At 59.3% G+C, this 8334-nt stretch overlaps 1 long non-coding RNA gene across 1 annotated transcript in view; it reads right to left on the reverse strand.

Annotated features, from left to right (window-relative positions):
- The window catches only part of LOC144240325 (uncharacterized), a 34126-nt gene extending 33921 nt beyond the window's left edge, over positions 1 to 205 (reverse strand). Inside the window, exon 1 of the long non-coding RNA XR_013337679.1 lies at positions 73 to 205. This is a non-coding gene — a long non-coding RNA (uncharacterized LOC144240325). The remainder of the gene's footprint in view (positions 1 to 72) is intronic.
- Between the last annotated feature and the right edge of the window lie 8129 nt (positions 206 to 8334).

Below are 8334 nucleotides of genomic sequence, written 5' to 3' on the forward strand. Positions count from 1 at the left end.
ACTTTGGCCAACTTCGCGCCTCCAGGGGCGCGCCCCACGCCCTCCCCGCGGCTGCCCAGCGCGGCCCCTCACCTGGGACATCTGCGGCCGGAAGTTGATGTCCTTGAGGTCGATGGAGCCGGGGGAGAGGTTGTGCAGCAGCTGGCACAGGAGGACGCCGTCGCGCAGCGCCTGCGCCAGGTCGAAGACCGCGGCCGAGGGCCACACGANCGTGGAGGGGTTGCCGGGTCTCGGTCTCTGCTTTGGCCCTGCGTTCCGCTCGTGGCGATCAGACTGTGGCCCCTTTCGTGCTGGGGACCTCCTCACGGCCCTTCGAGAAGGGGGCACCGGCTGGGCCGAGGCCCCCCGCGTCACCTCGACCCCGAAGGATAACTCGATGCCGGAGGCACACGGGCCGGGCATGCGCCCAGAACCCCCATCTAATCCTCTGCTCTGGCCGGGGACCCGCAAGAAGCCCCCCAGCCCACAGGCGACTCCGCACAAAGGCCGGGATTCCCCTGCTTCATGACCCAGAGGCCTGGCCGCTTGCAGCTGCCCAAAGGGCAAACCCTGGCGTCCAAGATGGAATATTCGAGATAAGTGAGTGAGAGGGAGGGCTGGTGGTGAGGCCAGAGTTCCCTGGGCTCTGGATCGAGGCAGGCCACTCCCCGACTTCAGGGTCCACTGACCCCGCCCTGAGCCACGCCTTGGGGTGGGGGCGCGCTGTCAGCAGCTGGCCTCCCGCGACAGCGACGCTGCTTCAAGGACTTGAAGAGCCAATCTGCCGATGAAGTGATGTGGATCCTGGCTCAGCTCAGGATGCGCTGGGCCACCCTGGGCAAGTCGCAGCCCCTCCCCGAGCGGCTCAGCCCTCAGTGGGGTGGGGGCAGTCTCGGAGAGGCCGCCCTCTCTGGACTCTCCGGGTCGAATTCTGAACCCGCGTTCACTGCCCCAGGGCCCCGCCCCCCTCTCCCACTGGGCGCCACCCCAGCTCACTGTGAGCGCAGAGAATCCCCCAGGCCTTCTGCAGAGGTCTCACCTGCCCGTTCCCCAGCCGAGGAGGGGGGAGGAGGGGCTGGGGCTGGCCCAGGGAGACAAGTAGGGAGGAGGGGGGAGGAGGGGCACACCCCAGGACCCCTGAGGAGGAGCCACACAGGCGTACTATGGGGACAAGGGGCCAGGGAGCTCCAAGCTACCCTTCCTCTGACGACCCCTCCAGGCACCTTGGGGAACCTGACTCACAGGGTAGGATTGAGCCTGTTGGGCCTGAAGCAAAAGTGGATAATCCCTCCAGCATCACCCTGAGAAATGGAAACATGGGGCCACAGCCTGAACCCCAGCCCCTCCAGCTCCCCGTCCCGCTCGGAGAGCCTGTGCAGGCACCGTCCCGTGCGGCGCCCCTCTGTAGAATGGGGAGCCCCGCACCCCACCAGAGTTGCTTGTGGGAGGCAAACAGGACATCATCCAGAGACTTTGCACAGGGCCTGGGGCACAACCCGGCTCCCGCAGCCCTTCATCTGGGGTGCCCTATTCATGGTGCCCCCTTCATGCCTGTGTCCCCCTCCCACAGGTAACGGACTAGAGAGAAAAGGACTTCTGTCCTCACCGCCCTTCACGGCCTTCCTGCCTGGGCAGAGACCCAACCCGGATGATGAACCCAGAGCCACCCAAGCAGACGGTCGTCTGCTGCCCCCTGGTGGGTGCAGAGGGCACTGCCCCTCGGTGGGCTGCCTGCTGCCCTGCTACCCGCGGAATCTGGGGTTTAACCTTGAGAGTGGTCGTCGGGAGACCCAGACCTCGCTGCTGTGTGGTCCTGAGCCAGCCACAGCCCCTCAACATTCCCAATATCCCATCAGGACACGGGGACGTGTATCTCGCAGGGTCCTGGGGAGTCTGCAGGCAGGCTGGACACGAATGAATGAATGAATGAGTGGAAACTTGGCAGAGACCATCTCCGGACACAGGTGTGGGTGTGAAAAGCAGGTCCAGACTGTCCCAGCTCAAAGCGTGTGCCAGTTAGAGGGACACCTGCCTGTGGCACACCGCCAGGGGGTCCAGCTCCCCTGACATCCTAGGGACACGGCACCCTGGAGGTGAGCTCAGACCACAAGGGAATGTTACCCGCGAGGCTGCACCTCAGCCCGGCCCGCCTTTCACACAGCCACTGATGGCCGTTTTCTTTAGCGACAGAGGCTCTGCGCTCAGTGCCGGGGCAGTCCGCAGGAGAGGCGGGGAGCGGGGCCCCCAGTCCAGGGGGCCGGGAGTGCCAATACCAGCCATATACCCCCAGGTAGGACAGGAGGATCACAGCCCCCTCTCCCTGCCTCAGCCGCACACCGCTGCCCCCTTCAGCCCAACCTCGGCCACCAGCAAGGACCCAGTGAAATGTTGGTGACACCCTGTCCTTCTCCTGGCCAAAGAGGGGGCCCTTTGGCTTACACCTTGCTTCAGGGTAAAAACTAAGTCCCTCCCTAGAAAGTCCATCATGATGTGTTCCTGGATGACTTCGTTTCCTGCAGCTCTCCAGCCACGCCCAGCAGGCTCCTACCCCAGGGCCTTCACACCTGCCCCCTCTCTGCCCGCACAGCTGCATGGCTCACACCCTCACATCCTCTGCTGACGCGGTGCCCCACACCCGAGTCACTTTCCTCTGCACCAGCCACCACCGTGGAAGCTGGCAGGTCTGCGCCGTCCTGTCCCTCTAGACCGTCAGCTCTGTGGCAGGGGCGACCATTCTGTCCTGTCCCCAGTTCACACTCAGCACCGCAGAGACTGGGCTCGGCCAGTAGGTGGTCAAAAAATACTAATTGAATGAAACACCAAATGAATAAACCAACAACTTGGCAAAGAACCATAGCTCCGATTTTAAAATCCGATATATCAGGGCGCCTGGGTGGCTCAGTCGGTTAAGCATCCGACTCTTGATTTCTGCTCAGGTCATGATCTCACGGTTTCTGAAATGGAGCCCCGCATCCGACTCTGTGCTGACAGTGCAGAGCCTGCTTGGGATTCTCTCTGTCCCTCTCTGTCCACCCCTTCCCACTGCTCTCTCACTCTCAAAAATAAATAATCATTAAAAAATTGGGGGGGAAGCAACCTTGGGCAGCCACTCTGGAAAACAGGATGGGGTTTCCTCAAAAAATTAAAAAGAGGCCCACCCTACAACCCCGCAGCTGCAGTACTAGGTATTTATCCAAGGGACGCAGGCGCGCTGTTTCAGAGGGGCGCACGCGGCCCACTGTTTATAACGGCGCTGTCGACAATAGACACAGTACGGAAAGGGCCCGCGTGTCCGCCGGTCGGGGAGTGGGTGAAGAAGACGCGGCGTATACATACCCTGGAGCATTACTCGGCAATCAAAAAGAACAAACCTGACCATTTGCAACTACGTGGGTGGAACTGGACGGTAAGATGCTAAGTGAAGTGGGTCCGTCAGACAAATAACAAACATCATGGGACCTGACTCATACGAAGACCTTATTTACAAAAGAAACGACCATAAGGGGAGGGAGGCAAAAAAAATATAAAAGCAGGGAGGGGACGAAACGTAAGAGACAAATACGGAGAACAAACAGAGGGTTGCTGGAGGGGTTGTGGGGGGGATGGGCTACATGGTTAAGGGGCATTAAGGAATCTACTCCTGAAATCATTGTTGCACTATATGCTACTAACTTGGATGTAAATTTTAAAAAATTAATTAGGGGCACCTGGGTGGCTCAGTTGGTTGGGCGTCTGACTTTGGCTCAAGTCATGATCTCGTGGTTCGTAAGTTCGAGCCCCGTGTGGGGCTCTGTGCTGACAGCTCAGAGCCTGGAGCTGCTTCGGATTCTGTGTCTCCCTCTCTCTCTGCCCCTCCCCTGCTCACACTCTGTCTCTCAAAAATAAATAAACATTTAAAAATTTAATTAAAAAAGAGAAAAAAATAAAAACAAAAACAAAACTTTTTAAATAAATAAAATCCAACATATCCCCTCCTGGAAGTCACAGAAGTGGGGTGAAGTGAAGCAGGGGTTACAAAATAGGCGGGGGGGGTGCCGCCTGGGTAGCTCAGTTGGTTAAGCGTCCGACTTGGGCTCAGGTCATGATCTCACGGTTCGTGGGTTCGAGCCCCATGTCAGGCTCTGTGCTGACAGCTCAGAGTCTGGAACCTGCTTCGGATTCTGTGTCTCCCTCTCTCTCTGACCCTCCCCTGCTCACACTGTCTCTCTCTCTCTCTCTCTCTCTGTCTCTCTCAGAAATAAAAAATAAATAAAAAATAGGCGGTGTGACCCGTGGGCGTGCAGCCAAGCCTTGCAATGCTGTGACGAGTGTCGGCAGCCTTGTGTGAGTGTCACGTCACATCCCGTAAGACCGCACTTGCCTCCTGCGTTGCCTCCCAGCTCGCTTTATTCTAACAGCGATCATGATCACAACAGTCCCATTTCCTGGGTGCCGGGCGACCAGCCCGAGGGCCTCGGACGCTCACCTTGCCGCCCTCGAGCCTCACGCAGTAGCCATGAGTGTCCTGAGTGGTTAAAGGCAGAGAGCTACGCCCCGAACTCAGCAGTGAGCTGCCTGTGCAGCCTGGGGAAGCGTGACGGAGCCAGGTCAAGCTCCAGGCGTGCGCCGGTGTCATTGTTGAAAGAGGTTTCCGGGCCTGGGGCTTTGTGCCGTTCATTCCTCGACCAGCCGATCGCGGCGGGCGGGGGTGAGGGAGAAGGAAAACTGCTGCGGTATAGACAACACAGAGCTACTGACTCAGCAACAGAACGCAGCGCCGTGAAAGGCGTGCCCGTGCACACACACACGCACGTGCGCGCACACACACACACACACGCTCCCCACTGCAGAAATATTAGCACTGCAGGAGAGCCAGAGTCGGCCGGAAGCGGCTGCTGGGGAGACAGCCCGTGTCTGGGCTGAAGTGGGCGGGAACGCTTCCATCCAGCCTCGGCCGTCAGGGAGCCTGGTGGCCGTCGGGTCCCCGGGCGTCGCAGAGAGGAGGGCCTCGGAGGAAGACCTGGGCTTTATGGGAGGTGAGCCTGGGCTTCTGCTTCTCCTTCTGGACAGGGAGATGCCAGGAAGGACTCCCCAGCGGGCACTCAGGGACGCTGCAGGCTCCCACGCCCCAGCGGGGACGCGCTCTCCTTACATCCGCGTTGGAGGCAAAGTGCACGGAGCTCCAGGAACCAGGGAGTCGGTCTCCTGCAGGCCCCCAGCTGAGGACTTTGCCTTCGCTTCTGGCTGCTCTGATGGCCCGGGATGTGGGGGGGATGCACAGAGCCCCTTGGGCTCCCACAGAGGCGTCCCCCTCGGCTGGCGACTCATCCCCGGGCAGCATGAGGAAGTTGCTCTGAACAGGCACACGTGCGTCTTCCCAGGCCGCCCAAGTGCATGATGCAGGGGTGCAGGGGAAGGGCTGGAGGGGTCTCACGCACCCAGACACCTGAGTGCTCTCCTTTCCACGCAAAAGAGCCACGCGCAACCCAAGCAGGGGCTTTTTCTCAGCCCGATTCCTCGGCCAACGTCAAGAGCTGCGGTGGGATCTCGGCGCTTATCTTCAATGGTGCCAGGGCTGAGGGGGCCCTTAGTCCAGAGGCAGACCCCGTACGAGACTTGTGCAAAGATCTCCACAGAAGCTGAGCCTGCCCACCCTGCACGCATCCATCCATCCGCGCCTCGCCCCGTCTCCACCCCCCACCCCTCCACCAACCGTCCCTCCCACCCTCTCCTTCCAGAGAGCATTTACTGAGCGCAGGCTTTGTTCGTGGGGGGAGGGGCAGAGAGCGTTGTGACTCTTCCCAACACGACTGGGTGAAGGAATGATTCTCACGTCCAAACCACACGAACACACACATTTTGCACATTCCATTCGTAGCTACATCATGAGGATTCAGCTGTCGCGATTTCCCGGGCAAGTATAGGTGCGGAAAAAGACCATCTGGCCTGCCATGGACTCGGATTACGCCCCGCTGCGCTGCTGGGGGTGAGCTTTTTACAACGTGACCGAGAAGGCAAAATAGACACTTCACACTGTTTGTGGCTCCAACCATCAAAGCGAAGTCAAACGCCCCAGATCGTGCCCCAAACCGATCTCTGCCATCCTGCCGGATGGGCCTTGTCTGGGCCCCTCGTGAAAGCCCTTCTGGGTCAGTCCCTCTGTGCCCTGCGTGAGGCTCTCCCGAGAGGAGCTCCGAGCTCAGGGGGCAACTGCTCAGGGCTCAAGAGAGGAAGAGCCTCCAGGACTCAATTCACTTGTAGGTGTGAAGCCGAGACGTAGAGAGTTTTGGGGGTTCCAGATTTCCGCAGGCGCCCCCATCACGGCACTGACAGGCCACCTTCACAAAGGACGGGGGATGGCGCCCGGCCGCGGCGGGGAGGCTCCAGACCCCAGGCTGCTGGGTGATGGGGCCCGTGCAGCTGACGCGGGGTGCGCGCTGCCCCGACGCGCTTCTCGGCAGGCCCGGCCCTGACACGCTGGCCCGGTTCACCGTCTGTCTGCCCTTCCTGGCGCTCAGGGCCACCTTCCAAGCTGGGCGGGAAGGGGTCTGCCAACTCATGGGAAGGGGAGGTGCCCGCTAGACCCCACTGCAGACCCCAACACAAGTGCTAGGACTCCGGAATGTTCCCCAAAGACGCCCCGTTCCACTAGATCCCCAGCACACTGCCCGGACCCGGCAACCACCACCCTGCTCCCTGGCTCCGTGGGTTCACCTGTGCCGGACACGCAACGCCAGCGGGACCATGTCAGTGGAGCCACAGCGTGTGGCCTCTGTATCCGGCTGCTCTCGCTCTGCAGTGCCGAGGCCCCCCACGCCCTGGCGGGGACCAGTGCCCCGTGCCTCCCTGCGGCCGGACCGCGGCTCACTGTAAGCGGGATCCATTTTAACAACACGTTGTATTAACCCAATATACCTGAAATGTTATCATTTCAACATGCAACCAATCTACAAACGGGTTGTGCAGTAGCTGAGCTGCCCCTTCTCACACACAAGTCTTCAAGCTCCAGCGTATTCCTTGGCCCTACAGCCCATCAGCTGGAACACCAAGCACCCTCAGAACACCTCCTCTGCCTGCAGGTCAGAAAGCCTCATCGTCCAGAGAGCAGACTCGCATACCCGTTGTCTCCAATATACCTAAACGTTTCCCAAAAATGAAACTGAGATTCAAATTGTAAGTTAATGACAATTACACGCCAGTAAAGATTCGCCCTCCCCCCCAAGGGGACGAGCCACAGGTAAAGAGCTCGTGGCTCTTGCCCCGTTGGGAGCGAGGGGTCATTGTGAAGCCCGGCGCGCGCCCCGGGCGCTGTGACGCTGCAGGAGGGGGGAGACTCTGTTTCCTCCCCTGCCAAGTGGGTTTCCAGAGAGCCCCGCCCGGCACCTGTGAGTGTGGGCACTGTCAGCATGGACACCGTTTGTCACCTGGAACCGGGCAGGCCCTGCCTGTCCCTGGGGGACTTGTCACAGACGTGGGCTCTGGTGCCCATGCCGGGACCCGAGGCGCACAGCTGGGCGACACCTCCCTGAGGCTGGACCATGTCTTTCTGGTGTCTCTTCCCAGCCTGACCCCTGCAGGCCCCGCCCACCCCACCCCAGCAGGAGAGACCCTTCAAATCTGCAAGGCTGACCATGCTCCCCGCTGCCCGAGGCCCGTCCAGCATCCACATAAAAACTTGCACGCCCTGTTCACAATCACCTAAAGGTGGGCACAACCCACATGTCCGTCCACAGATGAACGGCTAACACATGTACGGATCTGTACATATCCGTGGAATATTACTCAGCCACAAAAAGGAGTGAAGTTCTGACACCTGCCTCAACGTGTGCGAACTTCTAGAATAGTTATACTACTTGAAAAAAAGCCAGACACCAAAGGTCATGCATCACAGGGCTCCGTTTATATGAAATGTCCTGAGTCTGTAAATCTGTAGACAGAACAGGGGGCGCCAGGGACTGGGGGCAGGAAGAGGGGGCCGGGGTGTACTGGGGACAGTTCCAGTTTGGGACAGTGAGAATGTTCTGGAGGTGGATGGTGGGGAAGGCCTCACGTCCCTCAGCCGTGCCTGTAACTGCACGCTGAATGGTGTATCTTATGTTCCGTGTACCGATCTGCACTGACCCCAAGAGGAATGGCATCATGGTGCCACGACGTTGACAAACCTACCAACGTTACGCGCAGGGCACCGGGGGCTCAGTCCACTAAGTGCCTGACTCTCGGTTTCGGCTCAGGTCACGATCTCAGGGTTGGTGAGTTCGAGTCCTGNTTTTTTTTAACATTTTAAAAAATCTTTTAAAAAATAATAAAATAAATGGGTGGGTTGTACAGAATTATATCTCAATAAGGCTGTGATATTTTAAAACACAAAACGCCCTT

The sequence above is a fragment of the Crocuta crocuta genome, unplaced genomic scaffold (assembly GCF_008692635.1).
Source record: "Crocuta crocuta isolate KB4526 unplaced genomic scaffold, BGI_CrCroc_1.0 scaffold458, whole genome shotgun sequence".
NCBI classification, from domain to species: Eukaryota; Metazoa; Chordata; class Mammalia; order Carnivora; family Hyaenidae; genus Crocuta; species Crocuta crocuta.